Source organism: Condylostylus longicornis, unplaced genomic scaffold, assembly GCF_029603195.1.
Source record: "Condylostylus longicornis isolate FDR11 unplaced genomic scaffold, ASM2960319v2 ptg000036l, whole genome shotgun sequence".
In the NCBI taxonomy this organism is placed as follows: domain Eukaryota; kingdom Metazoa; phylum Arthropoda; class Insecta; order Diptera; family Dolichopodidae; genus Condylostylus; species Condylostylus longicornis.
The window spans coordinates 1-16,289 of NW_026578005.1; positions in this window are offsets into that span (position 1 = coordinate 1).

A 16,289-nucleotide genomic window follows, 5' to 3' on the forward strand; every position below is an offset into this window, starting at 1 on the left:
GTCAAAAAATTGAAAATTTTTTAAAATTTTGCACGACCCCCTACCTTGTCAAAAAATTGAAAATATTTTAAAATTTTGCACGACCCCCCTACCTTGTCAAAAAATTGAAAATTTTTTAAAATTTTGCACGACCCCCTACCTTGTCAAAAAATTGAAAATTTTTTAAAATTTTGCACGACCCCCTACCTTGTCAAAAAATTGAAAATTTTTTAAAATTTTGCACGACCCCCTACCTTGTCAAAAAATTGAAAATTTTTTAAAATTTTGCACGACCCCCTACCTTGTCAAAAAAATTGAAAATTTTTTAAAATTTTGCACGACCCCCCTACCTTGTCAAAAAATTGAAAATTTTTTAAAATTTTGCACGACCTTGTCAAAAAATTGAAAATTTTTTAAAATTTTGCACGACCTTGTCAAAAAATTGAAAATTTTTTAAAATTTTGCACGACCCCCTACCTTGTCAAAAAATTGAAAATTTTTTAAAATTTTGCACGACCCCCTACCTTGTCAAAAAATTGAAAATTTTTTAAAATTTTGCACGACCCCCCTACCTTGTCAAAAAATTGAAAATTTTTTAAAATTTTGCACGACCGCCTACCTTGTCAAAAAATTGAAAATTTTTTAAAATTTTGCACGACCCCCTACCTTGTCAAAAAATTGAAAATTTTTTAAAATTTTGCACGACCCCCCTACCTTGTCAAAAAATTGAAAATTTTTTAAAATTTTGCACGACCCCCTACCTTGTCAAAAAATTGAAAATTTTTTAAAATTTTGCACGACCTCCTACCTAGTCAAAAAATTGAAAATTTTTTAAAATTTTGCACGACCCCCTACCTTGTCAAAAAATTGAAAATTTTTTAAAATTTTGCACGACCCCTACCTTGTCAAAAAATTGAAAATTTTTTAAAATTTTGCACGACCCTCTACCTTGTCAAAAAATTGAAAATTTTTTAAAATTTTGCACGACCCCCTACCTTGTCAAAAAATTGAAAATTTTTTAAAATTTTGCACGACCCCCTACCTTGTCAAAAAATTGAAAATTTTTTAAAATTTTGCACGACCCCCTACCTTGTCAAAAAATTGAAAATTTTTTAAAATTTTGCACGACCCCTACCTTGTCAAAAAATTGAAAATTTTTTAAAATTTTGCACGACCCTCTACCTTGTCAAAAAATTGAAAATTTTTTAAAATTTTGCACGACCTCCTACCTTGTCAAAAAATTGAAAATTTTTTAAAATTTTGCACGACCCCCTACCTTGTCAAAAAATTGAAAATTTTTTAAAATTTTGCACGACCCCCTACCTTGTCAAAAAATTGAAAATTTTTGAAAATTTTGCACGACCTCCTACCTTGTCAAAAAATTGAAAATTTTTTAAAATTTTGCACGACCCCCTACCTTGTCAAAAAATTGAAAATTTTTTAAAATTTTGCACGACCCCCTACCTTGTCAAAAAATTGAAAATTTTTTAAAATTTTGCACGACCCCCTACCTTGTCAAAAAATTGAAAATTTTTTAAAATTTTGCACGACCCCCTACCTTGTCAAAAAATTGAAAATTTTTTAAAATTTTGCACGACCCCCTACCTTGTCAAAAAATTGAAAATTTTTTAAAATTTTGCACGACCCCCCTACCTTGTCAAAAAATTGAAAATTTTTTAAAATTTTGCACGACCCCCTACCTTGTCAAAAAATTGAAAATTTTTTAAAATTTTGCACGACCCCCTACCTTGTCAAAAAATTGAAAATTTTTTAAAATTTTGCACGACCCCCTACCTTGTCAAAAAATTGAAAATTTTTTAAAATTTTGCACGACCCCCCTACCTTGTCAAAAAATTGAAAATTTTTTAAAATTTTGCACGACCCCCTACCTTGTCAAAAAATTGAAAATTTTTTAAAATTTTGCACGACCCCCTACCTTGTCAAAAAATTGAAAATTTTTTAAAATTTTGCACGACCCCCTACCTTGTCAAAAAATTGAAAATTTTTTAAAATTTTGCACGACCCCCCTACCTTGTCAAAAAATTGAAAATTTTTTAAAATTTTGCACGACCCCCTACCTTGTCAAAAAATTTAAAATTTTTTAAAATTTTGCACGACCCCCTACCTTGTCAAAAAATTGAAAATTTTTTAAAATTTTGCACGACCCCCTACCTTGTCAAAAAATTGAAAATTTTTTAAAATTTTGCACGACCCCCTACCTTGTCAAAAAATTGAAAATTTTTTTAAAATTTTGCACGACCCCCTACCTTGTCAAAAAATTGAAAATTTTTTAAAATTTTGCACGACCCCCTACCTTGTCAAAAAATTGAAAATTTTTGAAAATTTTGCACGACCCCCCTACCTTGTCAAAAAATTGAAAATTTTTAAAAATTTGCACGACCCCCTACCTTGTCAAAAAATTGAAAATTTTTTAAAATTTTGCACGACCCCCCTACCTTGTCAAAAAATTGAAAATTTTTTAAAAATTTGCACGACCCCCTACCTTGTCAAAAAATTGAAAATTTTTTAAAATTTTGCACGACCCCCTACCTTGTCAAAAAATTGAAAATTTTTTAAAATTTTGCACGACCCCCTATCTTGTCAAAAAATTGAAAATTTTTTAAAATTTTGCACGACCCCCTACCTTGTCAAAAAATTGAAAATTTTTTAAAATTTTGCACGACCCCCTACCTTGTCAAAAAATTGAAAATTTTTTAAAATTTTGCACGACCCCCTACCTTGTCAAAAAATTGAAAATTTTTTAAAATTTTGCACGACCCCCTACCTTGTCAAAAAATTGAAAATTTTTTAAAATTTTGCACGACCCCCTACCTTGTCAAAAAATTGAAAATTTTTTAAAATTTTGCACGACCGCCTACCTTGTCAAAAAATTGAAAATTTTTTAAAATTTTGCACGACCCCCTACCTTGTCAAAAAATTGAAAATTTTTTAAAATTTTGCACGACCCCCTACCTTGTCAAAAAATTGAAAATTTTTTAAAATTTTGCACGACCCCCTACCTTGTCAAAAAATTGAAAATTTTTTAAAATTTTGCACGACCTCCTACCTAGTCAAAAAATTGAAAATTTTTTAAAATTTTGCACGACCCCCTACCTTGTCAAAAAATTGAAAATTTTTTAAAATTTTGCACGACCCCCTACCTTGTCAAAAAATTGAAAATTTTTTAAAATTTTGCACGACCCCCTACCTTGTCAAAAAATTGAAAATTTTTTAAAATTTTGCACGACCCCCTACCTTGTCAAAAAATTGAAAATTTTTTAAAATTTTGCACGACCCCCTACCTTGTCAAAAAATTGAAAATTTTTTAAAATTTTGCACGACCCCCTACCTTGTCAAAAAATTGAAAATTTTTTAAAATTTTGCACGACCTCCTACCTTGTCAAAAAATTGAAAATTTTTTAAAATTTTGCACGACCCCCTACCTTGTCAAAAAATTGAAAATTTTTTAAAATTTTGCACGACCCCCTACCTTGTCAAAAAATTGAAAATATTTTAAAATTTTGCACGACCCCCCTACCTTGTCAAAAAATTGAAAATTTTTTAAAATTTTGCACGACCCCCCTACCTTGTCAAAAAATTGAAAATTTTTTAAAATTTTGCACGACCCCCTACCTTGTCAAAAAATTGAAAATTTTTTAAAATTTTGCACGACCCCCTACCTTGTCAAAAAATTGAAAATTTTTGAAAATTTTGCACGACCTCCTACCTTGTCAAAAAATTGAAAATTTTTTAAAATTTTGCACGACCCCCTACCTTGTCAAAAAATTGAAAATTTTTTAAAATTTTGCACGACCCCCCTACCTTGTCAAAAAATTGAAAATTTTTTAAAATTTTGCACGACCCCCTACCTTGTCAAAAAATTGAAAATTTTTTAAAATTTTGCACGACCCCCCTACCTTGTCAAAAAATTGAAATTTTTTAAAATTTTGCACGACCCCCTACCTTGTCAAAAAATTGAAAATTTTTGAAAATTTTGCACGACCTCCTACCTTGTCAAAAAATTGAAAATTTTTTAAAATTTTGCACGACCCCCCTACCTTGTCAAAAAATTGAAAATTTTTTAAAATTTTGCACGACCCCCTACCTTGTCAAAAAATTGAAAATTTTTTAAAATTTTGCACGACCCCCTACCTTGTCAAAAAATTGAAAATATTTTAAAATTTTGCACGACCCCCTACCTTGTCAAAAAATTGAAAATTTTTTAAAATTTTGCACGACCCCCTACCTTGTCAAAAAATTGAAAATTTTTTAAAATTTTGCACGACCCTCTACCTTGTCAAAAAATTGAAAATTTTTTAAAATTTTGCACGACCCCCTACCTTGTCAAAAAATTGAAAATATTTTAAAATTTTGCACGACCCCCCTACCTTGTCAAAAAATTTTGCACGACCCCCTACCTTGTCAAAAATTGAAAATTTTTTAAAATTTTGCACGACCCCCTACCTTGTCAAAAAATTGAAAATATTTTAAAATTTTGCACGACCCCCTACCTTGTCAAAAAATTTTGCACGACCCCCTACCTTGTCAAAAAATTGAAAATTTTTGAAAATTTTGCACGACCTCCTACCTTGTCAAAAAATTGAAAATTTTTTAAAATTTTGCACGACCCCCTACCTTGTCAAAAAATTGAAAATTTTTTAAAATTTTGCACGACCCCCCTACCTTGTCAAAAAATTGAAAATTTTTTAAAATTTTGCACGACCCCCTACCTTGTCAAAAAATTGAAAATTTTTTAAAATTTTGCACGACCCCCTACCTTGTCAAAAAAATTGAAAATTTTTTAAAATTTTGCACGACCCCCTACCTTGTCAAAAAATTGAAAATTTTTTAAAATTTTGCACGACCCCCTACCTTGTCAAAAAATTGAAAATTTTTTAAAATTTTGCACGACCCCCTACCTTGTCAAAAAATTGAAAATTTTTTAAAATTTTGCACGACCCCCTACCTTGTCAAAAAATTGAAAATTTTTTAAAATTTTGCACGACCCCCTACCTTGTCAAAAAATTGAAAATTTTTTAAAATTTTGCACGACCCCCTACCTTGTCAAAAAATTGAAAATTTTTTAAAATTTTGCACGACCCCCCTACCTTGTCAAAAAATTGAAAATTTTTTAAAATTTTGCACGACCCCCTACCTTGTCAAAAAATTGAAAATTTTTTAAAATTTTGCACGACCCCCTACCTTGTCAAAAAATTGAAAATTTTTTAAAATTTTGCACGACCCCCTACCTTGTCAAAAAATTGAAAATATTTTAAAATTTTGCACGACCCCCTACCTTGTCAAAAAATTGAAAATTTTTTAAAATTTTGCACGACCCCCTACCTTGTCAAAAAATTGAAAATTTTTTAAAATTTTGCACGACCCCCTACCTTGTCAAAAAATTGAAAATTTTTTAAAATTTTGCACGACCCCCCTACCTTGTCAAAAAATTGAAAATTTTTTAAAATTTTGCACGACCCCCCTACCTTGTCAAAAAATTGAAAATTTTTTAAAATTTTGCACGACCCCCTACCTTGTCAAAAAATTGAAAATTTTTTAAAATTTTGCACGACCCCCTACCTTGTCAAAAAATTGAAAATTTTTTAAAATTTTGCACGACCCCCCTACCTTGTCAAAAAATTGAAAATTTTTTAAAATTTTGCACGACCCCCTACCTTGTCAAAAAATTGAAAATTTTTTAAAATTTTGCACGACCCCCTACCTTGTCAAAAAATTGAAAATTTTTTAAAATTTTGCACGACCCCCTACCTTGTCAAAAAATTGAAAATTTTTTAAAATTTTGCACGACCCCCTACCTTGTCAAAAAATTGAAAATTTTTTAAAATTTTGCACGACCCCCTCCTTGTCAAAAAATTGAAAATTTTTTAAAATTTTGCACGACCCCCTACCTTGTCAAAAAATTGAAAATTTTTTAAAATTTTGCACGACCCCCTACCTTGTCAAAAAATTGAAAATTTTTTAAAATTTTGCACGACCCCCTACCTTGTCAAAAAATTGAAAATTTTTTAAAATTTTGCACGACCCCCTACCTTGTCAAAAAATTGAAAATTTTTTAAAATTTTGCACGACCCCCTACCTTGTCAAAAAATTGAAAATTTTTTAAAATTTTGCACGACCCCCTACCTTGTCAAAAAATTGAAAATTTTTTAAAATTTTGCACGACCCCCTACCTTGTCAAAAAATTGAAAATTTTTTAAAATTTTGCACGACCCCCTACCTTGTCAAAAAATTGAAAATATTTTAAAATTTTGCACGACCCCCTACCTTGTCAAAAAATTGAAAATTTTTTAAAATTTTGCACGACCCCCTACCTTGTCAAAAAATTGAAAATTTTTTAAAATTTTGCACGACCCCCTACCTTGTCAAAAAATTGAAAATTTTTTAAAATTTTGCACGACCCCCTACCTTGTCAAAAAATTGAAAATTTTTTAAAATTTTGCACGACCCCCTACCTTGTCAAAAAATTGAAAATTTTTTAAAATTTTGCACGACCCCCTACCTTGTCAAAAAATTGAAAATTTTTTAAAATTTTGCACGACCCCCTACCTTGTCAAAAAATTGAAAATTTTTTAAAATTTTGCACGACCCCCTACCTTGTCAAAAAATTGAAAATTTTTTAAAATTTTGCACGACCCCCTACCTTGTCAAAAAATTGAAAATTTTTTAAAATTTTGCACGACCCCCTACCTTGTCAAAAAATTGAAAATTTTTTAAAATTTTGCACGACCCCCCTACCTTGTCAAAAAATTGAAAATTTTTTAAAATTTTGCACGACCCCCTACCTTGTCAAAAAATTGAAAATTTTTTTAAAATTTTGCACGACCCCCTCCTTGTCAAAAAATTGAAAATTTTTTAAAATTTTGCACGACCCCCTACCTTGTCAAAAAATTGAAAATTTTTTAAAATTTTGCACGACCCCCTACCTTGTCAAAAAATTGAAAATTTTTTAAAATTTTGCACGACCCCCTACCTTGTCAAAAAATTGAAAATTTTTTAAAATTTTGCACGACCCCCTACCTTGTCAAAAAATTGAAAATTTTTGAAAATTTTGCACGACCTCCTACCTTGTCAAAAAATTGAAAATTTTTTAAAATTTTGCACGACCCCCCTACCTTGTCAAAAAATTGAAAATTTTTTAAAATTTTGCACGACCCCCCTACCTTGTCAAAAAATTGAAAATTTTTTAAAATTTTGCACGACCCCCTACCTTGTCAAAAAATTGAAAATTTTTTAAAATTTTGCACGACCCCCTACCTTGTCAAAAAATTGAAAATTTTTTAAAATTTTGCACGACCTCCTACCTTGTCAAAAAATTGAAAATTTTTTAAAATTTTGCACGACCCCCTCCTTGTCAAAAAATTGAAAATTTTTTAAAATTTTGCACGACCCCCCTACCTTGTCAAAAAATTGAAAATTTTTTAAAATTTTGCACGACCCCCTACCTTGTCAAAAAATTGAAAATTTTTTAAAATTTTGCACGACCCCCTACCTTGTCAAAAAATTGAAAATTTTTTAAAATTTTGCACGACCCCCTACCTTGTCAAAAAATTGAAAATTTTTGAAAATTTTGCACGACCTCCTACCTTGTCAAAAAATTGAAAATTTTTTAAAATTTTGCACGACCCCCTACCTTGTCAAAAAATTGAAAATTTTTTAAAATTTTGCACGACCCCCTACCTTGTCAAAAAATTGAAAATTTTTTAAAATTTTGCACGACCCCCTACCTTGTCAAAAAAATTGAAAATTTTTTAAAATTTTGCACGACCCCCTACCTTGTCAAAAAATTGAAAATTTTTTAAAATTTTGCACGACCCCCTATCTTGTCAAAAAATTGAAAATTTTTTAAAATTTTGCACGACCCCCTACCTTGTCAAAAAATTGAAAATTTTTTAAAATTTTGCACGACCCCCTACCTTGTCAAAAAATTGAAAATTTTTTAAAATTTTGCACGACCCCCTACCTTGTCAAAAAATTGAAAATTTTTTAAAATTTTGCACGACCCCCTACCTTGTCAAAAAATTGAAAATTTTTTAAAATTTTGCACGACCCCCTACCTTGTCAAAAAATTGAAAATTTTTTAAAATTTTGCACGACCCCCTACCTTGTCAAAAAATTGAAAATTTTTTAAAATTTTGCACGACCCCCCTACCTTGTCAAAAAATTGAAAATTTTCTAAAATTTTGCACGACCCCCTACCTTGTCAAAAAATTGAAAATTTTTTAAAATTTTGCACGACCCCCTACCTTGTCAAAAAATTGAAAATTTTTTAAAATTTTGCACGACCCCCTACCTTGTCAAAAAATTGAAAATTTTTTAAAATTTTGCACGACCCCCTACCTTGTCAAAAAATTGAAAATTTTTTAAAATTTTGCACGACCCCCTACCTTGTCAAAAAATTGAAAATTTTTTAAAATTTTGCACGACCCCCTACCTTGTCAAAAAATTGAAAATTTTTTAAAATTTTGCACGACCTCCTACCTTGTCAAAAAATTGAAAATTTTTTAAAATTTTGCACGACCCCCCTACCTTGTCAAAAAATTGAAAATTTTTTAAAATTTTGCACGACCCCCTACCTTGTCAAAAAATTGAAAATTTTTTAAAATTTTGCACGACCTCCTACCTTGTCAAAAAATTGAAAATTTTTTAAAATTTTGCACGACCCCCCTCCTTGTCAAAAAATTGAAAATTTTTTAAAATTTTGCACGACCCCCTACCTTGTCAAAAAATTGAAAATTTTTTAAAATTTTGCACGACCCCCTACCTTGTCAAAAAATTGAAAATTTTTTAAAATTTTGCACGACCCCCTACCTTGTCAAAAAATTGAAAATTTTTTAAAATTTTGCACGACCCCCTACCTTGTCGAAAAATTGAAAATTTTTTAAAATTTTGCACGACCCCCTACCTTGTCAAAAAATTGAAAATTTTTTAAAATTTTGCACGACCCCCTACCTTGTCAAAAAATTGAAAATTTTTTAAAATTTTGCACGACCCCCTACCTTGTCAAAAAATTGAAAATTTTTTAAAATTTTGCACGACCCCCTACCTTGTCAAAAAATTGAAAATTTTTTAAAATTTTGCACGACCCCCTACCTTGTCAAAAAATTGAAAATTTTTTAAAATTTTGCACGACCCCCTACCTTGTCAAAAAATTGAAAATATTTTAAAATTTTGCACGACCCCCTACCTTGTCAAAAAATTGAAAATTTTTTAAAATTTTGCACGACCCCCTACCTTGTCAAAAAATTGAAAATTTTTTAAAATTTTGCACGACCCCCTACCTTGTCAAAAAATTGAAAATTTTTTAAAATTTTGCACGACCCCCTACCTTGTCAAAAAATTGAAAATTTTTTAAAATTTTGCACGACCCCCTACCTTGTCAAAAAATTGAAAATTTTTTAAAATTTTGCACGACCCCCTACCTTGTCAAAAAATTGAAAATTTTTTAAAATTTTGCACGACCCCCTACCTTGTCAAAAAATTGAAAATTTTTTAAAATTTTGCACGACCCCCTACCTTGTCAAAAAATTGAAAATTTTTTAAAATTTTGCACGACCCCCCTACCTTGTCAAAAAATTGAAAATTTTTTAAAATTTTGCACGACCCCCTACCTTGTCAAAAAATTGAAAATTTTTTAAAATTTTGCACGACCCCCTACCTTGTCAAAAAATTGAAAATATTTTAAAATTTTGCACGACCCCCTACCTTGTCAAAAAATTGAAAATTTTTTAAAATTTTGCACGACCCCCTACCTTGTCAAAAAATTGAAAATTTTTTAAAATTTTGCACGACCCCCTACCTTGTCAAAAAATTGAAAATTTTTTAAAATTTTGCACGACCCCCTACCTTGTCAAAAAATTGAAAATTTTTTAAAATTTTGCACGACCCCCTACCTTGTCAAAAAATTGAAAATTTTTTAAAATTTTGCACGACCCCCTACCTTGTCAAAAAATTGAAAATTTTTTAAAATTTTGCACGACCCCCTACCTTGTCAAAAAATTGAAAATTTTTTAAAATTTTGCACGACCCCCTACCTTGTCAAAAAATTGAAAATTTTTTAAAATTTTGCACGACCCCCTACCTTGTCAAAAAATTGAAAATTTTTTAAAATTTTGCACGACCCCCTACCTTGTCAAAAAATTGAAAATTTTTTAAAATTTTGCACGACCCTCTACCTTGTCAAAAAATTGAAAATTTTTTAAAATTTTGCACGACCCCCTACCTTGTCAAAAAATTGAAAATATTTTAAAATTTTGCACGACCCCCTACCTTGTCAAAAAATTGAAAATTTTTTAAAATTTTGCACGACCCCCTACCTTGTCAAAAAATTGAAAATTTTTTAAAATTTTGCACGACCCCCTACCTTGTCAAAAAATTGAAAATTTTTTAAAATTTTGCACGACCCCCTACCTTGTCAAAAAATTGAAAATTTTTTAAAATTTTGCACGACCCCCTACCTTGTCAAAAAATTGAAAATTTTTGAAAATTTTGCACGACCCCCTACCTTGTCAAAAAATTGAAAATATTTTAAAATTTTGCACGACCCCCTACCTTGTCAAAAAATTGAAAATTTTTTAAAATTTTGCACGACCCCCTACCTTGTCAAAAAATTGAAAATTTTTTAAAATTTTGCACGACCCCCTACCTTGTCAAAAAATTGAAAATTTTTTAAAATTTTGCACGACCCCCTACCTTGTCAAAAAATTGAAAATATTTTAAAATTTTGCACGACCCCCTACCTTGTCAAAAAATTGAAAATTTTTTAAAATTTTGCACGACCCCCTACCTTGTCAAAAAATTGAAAATTTTTTAAAATTTTGCACGACCCTCTACCTTGTCAAAAAATTGAAAATTTTTTAAAATTTTGCACGACCCCCTACCTTGTCAAAAAATTGAAAATATTTTAAAATTTTGCACGACCCCCTACCTTGTCAAAAAATTTTGCACGACCCCCCTACCTTGTCAAAAAATTGAAAATTTTTTAAAATTTTGCACGACCCCCTACCTTGTCAAAAAATTGAAAATTTTTTAAAATTTTGCACGACCCCCTACCTTGTCAAAAAATTGAAAATTTTTTAAAATTTTGCACGACCCCCTACCTTGTCAAAAAATTGAAAATTTTTTAAAATTTTGCACGACCCCCTACCTTGTCAAAAAATTGAAAATTTTTTAAAATTTTGCACGACCCCCTACCTTGTCAAAAAATTGAAAATTTTTTAAAATTTTGCACGACCCCCTACCCTTGTCAAAAAATTGAAAATTTTTTAAAATTTTGCACGACCCCCTACCTTGTCAAAAAATTGAAAATTTTTTAAAATTTTGCACGACCCCCTACCTTGTCAAAAAATTGAAAATTTTTTAAAATTTTGCACGACCCCCTACCTTGTCAAAAAATTGAAAATTTTTTAAAATTTTGCACGACCCCCTACCTTGTCAAAAAATTGAAAATTTTTTAAAATTTTGCACGACCCCCTACCTTGTCAAAAAATTGAAAATTTTTTAAAATTTTGCACGACCCCCTACCTTGTCAAAAAATTGAAAATTTTTTAAAATTTTGCACGACCCCCTACCTTGTCAAAAAATTGAAAATTTTTTAAAATTTTGCACGACCCCCCTACCTTGTCAAAAAATTGAAAATATTTTAAAATTTTGCACGACCCCCTACCTTGTCAAAAAATTGAAAATTTTTTAAAATTTTGCACGACCCCCTACCTTGTCAAAAAATTGAAAATTTTTTAAAATTTTGCACGACCCCCCTACCTTGTCAAAAAATTGAAAATTTTTTAAAATTTTGCACGACCCCCTACCTTGTCAAAAAATTGAAAATTTTTTAAAATTTTGCACGACCCCCTACCTTGTCAAAAAATTGAAAATTTTTTAAAATTTTGCACGACCCCCTACCTTGTCAAAAAATTGAAAATTTTTTAAAATTTTGCACGACCCCCTACCTTGTCAAAAAATTGAAAATTTTTTAAAATTTTGCACGACCCCCTACCTTGTCAAAAAATTGAAAATTTTTTAAAATTTTGCACGACCTTGTCAAAAAATTGAAAATTTTTTAAAATTTTGCACGACTCCCACCCTTGTCAAAAAATTGAAAATTTTTTAAAATTTTGCACGACCCCCTACCTTGTCAAAAAATTGAAAAGTTTTTAAAATTTTGCACAACCCCCTACCTTGTCAAAAAATGGAAAATTTTTTAAAATTTTGCGCGACTCCTACCTTGTCAAAAAATTAATTTTTAAAATTTTGCACGACCCCTACCTTGGGGTACCCCTACCTTACCCCTAGACTCCTTGTATATTATGTGACTTTTTCACGATCCTCATGTTAAAAATGTGATATTTTCACGACCTACCTTGTCAAAAAAGTGGTTTTGGAACGAAATTCGAACTTGTCCAAAAAATATGAAATATTCAACTTTAAATTTAATATATGAATTTAGAGGGTTAAGAAAATGAAATTGTAAAATTTTCGAAGTTATCGGGGCTCAACAAATGCACTAGGAGTCGAATGTACATTTTTCTAGGTATGTTAACGAACTAGCTTACTAGAGTACTTAAAATTTGAAAGAAGTATTTAAATGACATTTGCATTATCTTATACAATATTTTTGCTTAACTAGACAACACACCTTCAATTTGATATGTGCCAACCAAATCGCATTTTATTATATTGTTTATTTACATTTTAAGTATTTTGACATTCATTGGAAGACCAACCAATTTTTTATGGTTATTGGGAAATTTCAAAAAATATTTTGTACATCAATTTATAATTGCACGTAGAGCCTGTAACATTATTCTCTTGTTCAGGTCCTATACATATATTTATACATTATTATCTGAACATTACAAATTTCATTCTGGAAAATTCTTTTATTAGTTAGATAAATGGACTTTTATCGATTTGTAATTTTTTTCAAACTCTGTCATTCTATATAATGTTCATATTCAGTACAGTTATTTTTCTTAATAAAAAATTCTTATTGTACGCGTGCAATGAATAATGATATTGCTATATTGTTAATTCATTATTCAAGGTAGTGTATCTATATATCATTTACCAGTGCACCATTCTCACATTATTTAAAAATCATTTACTGTACCTTCCTTTAATTATTTCAAAAAGTACTGAAATCATGATATATACAATATCTATGTATATTGCACATGATACACCATAACAATAATTTTTCTTTTTATTTCTAGCGATCTTGAATTCCATCTTAAATCAAAGTAATAACAGTATTTTTCTGTTACAAAAATTATACTTAAACTCAAATAAAAAATTCTATATCCTTTTTAATTTCAATTCCAAAATTTAAAGTGAAATATCATGTATACTGCTGTGAAATTTATACTAATTTCCATATTGTTCTCCTTGTGTTGCCTTTTCTATTGTTATATACTATTTAACTCTTTAAAATTATTTTGATTATAAGTATGTATGCATTGTGTTCTGAATTTTTTTTGGATGGACTGCATATTATTATATTTATAACATTAAACAGAAAATTATTTTAACTTGGTATATAAATTCTAAATTTCAACTGTTCGATAATGCCAAAATATTTGCCTATTTTATTTCAAAAGGGTATTATGCATACGTAATCAAGTATACAAATAACACTTTCTTTATATTATTGCGAAATGTACGTGATTTTGTATACCCTTTGAACATGGAACATAGCATGGTAGTTTGTTTCTGGAAAAATTTTTGAGATTTCTCTTGTTTTTTGTTTCCTTTGTTATGTAATTTTCAAGCATAATCCTTTCTGTTTTTTTTTTTGCTTAAAATTTAAATTTACTGCTAAGTTACTGTTTTGATTGCTGTTTTGTTTTTATTTTTTTTTTTTAATATTTGAAATTTCCTTTATTTTGAATTTTAGTTGCCTTTATTTTTTTGGGTTTCTGCCACTGACCTTAAGTATTTTATTGCATAAAGAGACTTTTATTCTATTTTCTTGTGTACGTTTTTTTTGCAATAGTTAAGCTTTTCAAAATCTAAAACTTAAAAATTATTGGCACACTTACTCTTTACTATGAAAAAAAGAAACAAAAAAATGCAGAGAAATTCTTTTACTAACAGTATTCTTGTGGTTTTTCCTTCTTATTATGTTAACTATTTTCAAAGAGGGAAAAACTCTCTTTAATCATATTTCAAAAGAATGAAATAGCATCGAGTTATATAGCAAATTTTTAAACATTAAAACTAAAAATTAAAATAAATATTTTACTTTTATATAATAAGTTTGGTAAACATGTAACTGCAATAATTGTAGCCGCTTTTATATGAATTTTTCATAATACGTTTAAAAAGCGCTTGTACGGCTTTTATTAAAACAGTGCAAAGTTTGTATCTCGAACTGCAAAAAACTTTAATATATTATCTTAATTAAATCTAGTCGACTAATTCTGCACACTTTGCATTACCCATTTGTATAAAAAGGGTACATATTTAGTTTAATAGCATTCTATGTAAATTTAATTTTAATGTTTCGAATTTGTTAGTGGGTTCTTAGCTCTAGAAGTCATAAAAATATTGAGTTTTTCGTAATTAATAAAATAAAAATTTGAAAATGATATAAATTCTTTCATAATACTTAAGTAAAATTTTACAGTAGATTTGTCTCAAGAATATTGAACTTCTCCAAACTTTCAACTTTAACTGCTTCGTCTTTATTTTATCGAATTTTCACTTTTTCGAACTTTGTTAGAAGTTCACTGATAATTATTCTCGTAATTATGACTATATCACTATGGAACTATAATATAATATTTATGTACATATGCATATTCAAAATCCTCTATAATATATTTAAACTTATTTTAAGATTTAATTTTAGCAACCATCAGCATTATAACAAAAATCATATGTATTTTTAAACAAATTTACTTCTATTGATGTAATGTAGAAACAAAATATTACTAGCTACCATTCTGTTGTTAAATTCTTTAAAAGTTAAATAAATTGTTCAAAAGCTATATATACATAAATTAACATATAGTTATTTAAATATGAAACTTTATTTTGCAACAATCATAAAATAAAAATGAAAAATATTGACTTTTAAAAACAATTCTGTTTAGCTGACCAAAAAGACGACGAAAAACATAATTTTCACATTTCTTTATAAATTTTATAATCCACTTTATATTATAGAAAATATATCTTTTATCCTTTTGATCAGCCGCATTGTATACAATGAAGGAAGTTATGTGAACACATTTCTCCATAGTAGAGAAGCGTAAGCAAACTATTTATAGAGGTGTCAGTCTATCTGTCTGTGTGTGAACGCGTGTATCTCAAGTTCGGCTGAACCTATTTTGATGAAATTTTATGTGTAAGTTTATTTCGACCATGGCAATTGATCAATTTTTGGGATATATCAGGCCTCGAGAACTGAATTTTTTAGCGGGCCCGTTTTACTTTTTTGAACATTATCAAGAAAATAATCACCAGATTTTCTTGAAATTTCATATGTAAGCTTCGCTTGTCCGTCCGCGAAACCTCATATAAATAGAAAGATTAGGACTCAGAACAACGAGATTAGGGGGCCCGATTTTACATTTTTTACCATATCTACCGAACGAATTAATGGAATTTCTTGAAATTTAATATTTGAGTTCTCGTTGTATATACTTTTCGTAAAATTGGGAAATTAAACTCTACTAAGAGCCAAATCCACATTTTTCTAGATATGTTAACTAAAAGCTTATTAGTGTTCTTAAAATTGTAAAGAAATGTTTAAAACGCATTTTCATAATCTTTTTGAATACTTTTACTAATCTAGACAATATACATCTTATTATAAAAGAAAAAAATTCTTCTTCTTTAAAAATTTCATAATTATTGTAATTTCTTAGTTTTTTTTTTCTTACAATCTTTTTTGTTGATTCGACAAGGATAGAAAGTGTACAGCTAGGTGGGTACTCTTTATCAAAACTAAGATAAAAGAAAAAAATTTTTTTTTTGATTGCTTTGCTCTTTTGCAAGAATTGACTCGCTTTTATAAATTTTACTCTTAATTAAATAATTATTCGAAAAACGTTGAATAAAAAATAGGCTTCTTAAAAAATTCATACCAAAATGCTAAAAAAAAAATATTTAAAGTAGAAAAACAGTAAGAGTTAAAGTTGAATAAAAGAAAGAAAGAGCAGCAAGCAACAGCAAAAAAAAAATTTGCTGTCTTTCTCTTTATTCATACAAAATTTTCGTTTGCTTTTTCATATCAAAATTATTTATCCTTTTATAAACCGGAAGAAGCTTTAAAATTATAAACGAAAAAC